The following is a 1,435-nucleotide window of genomic DNA, read 5'->3' as shown; positions in this document are numbered from 1 at the left end:
AAAAGCAAGACAGATGCGTTCCTTGTTCTCATGGGGCTGTCACGGGGGGTGGAGAGGAGTCAAATTTTTTTAGAGTTCAAAAGGTGGTACACACTGCGAAGAAAGAAAAAAACAGAGCAATGCAATGGCAAATGACTGGGGGAGCACTGGATGATGAATCAGGTGACCTAGATTCTGATCTCAGCTTTGCCGGGAATGGTCTCTACAGTCTTCAGCTATCACTACACCTCTCTGGCCTTATTTTTCTCACTCATGCAATGATGATTTGAGTTTATGGTCTCTAAGCTTCCTTTCTGGTATCATGTTCTTTGATTTGATGGTTCAAAGACTGTCGTTATTTCAATAAACATGAATGCCTATCAGAGTCAAAGACAGCACTCCCTGTGTAATGGGAGAGACAGGCATGGAAATAGATCATTATGAAACAGTGTGAACAATGCTGTAATTTGCTCCTCTCAGTCCAACACACCCCTACACATAAATGTGTCACATAATGAGAAATACATCATTAAACAAAAGGGGACAGCGGGTCAAAGCTACCTTATCCAACGGTCCTGCTGCCGTGGGACACTGAGTTCTGTGCAGGACTATTTCTCCCCACTAACACTGTAATCAGTTCCAGGACAACAGAGAAAACCCAGTTTCTTTTTCCTTTGTATTGACTATACTGAGCACACAGTAGGTGCTGTGCAAATTCCCGCTGACAGACACTCATTAACTACTTTCATAGCACAGATTGGCAGACAGGGATTGAGGGATCGAGCTGGAGCAGAACCACGGGTCTAGTAATAACGTTTGCCTACAGAGTGATTGAGCCATTTGCTGCTGTGCAGCTTTTAACCCTCTTTTGGGGGCCCCTTTTGCATTTTGTAATATTCTGCACGTTTTAAATTGATACAGTTAATACAGAATTATTTGAAATCGTGATCACTACTGTGTAAACACGATGCTTGTCAGCAATTGGGATGCAGTATGGATGATAAAAGTGGTTGACTAGGGAAGTGGCGCTGTGGATGATTTTCTAAGTGTTTCGTTTTTAGTACTACTTCACAGTAAAATACAAAGCTAATCCTCTGAAGAAAAGGCGCTTCGGAGAGCTGACATTTAAAAAAATAAAAAGGGTAAAATACATTTCAAACCCAAGTCCCTCCCAAAGTACACGGTCCCACTGTCAGAAACCCAGGGAAAAGCGTCAGGCGAGCTACTGCTGCCAAGAATCACCTGTGGGAGCCTTCCAGGGACTTAACAGAACAAGGTTCCCAAGCCTCAGAGAACCTTCCAAAAATCCCCTTCCCGGAGCCCCGCCCCCCGCTTGTTACCATAGTGCGTCAAAGGCCCGTAGTCGTCAGAAAAGGGAAAAAAACTTACGTCGCGCGAGACTCAGTGACGGGATTTCGAAGTTAGGGAACAGCCGCGGCGCAAGCGCACTGGCCTC

The sequence above is a fragment of the Balaenoptera borealis genome, assembly GCF_965194805.1.
Source record: "Balaenoptera borealis genome assembly, chromosome: X".
In the NCBI taxonomy this organism is placed as follows: Eukaryota; Metazoa; Chordata; class Mammalia; order Artiodactyla; family Balaenopteridae; genus Balaenoptera; species Balaenoptera borealis.
Note: the sequence above shows the minus strand (reverse complement) of the source record.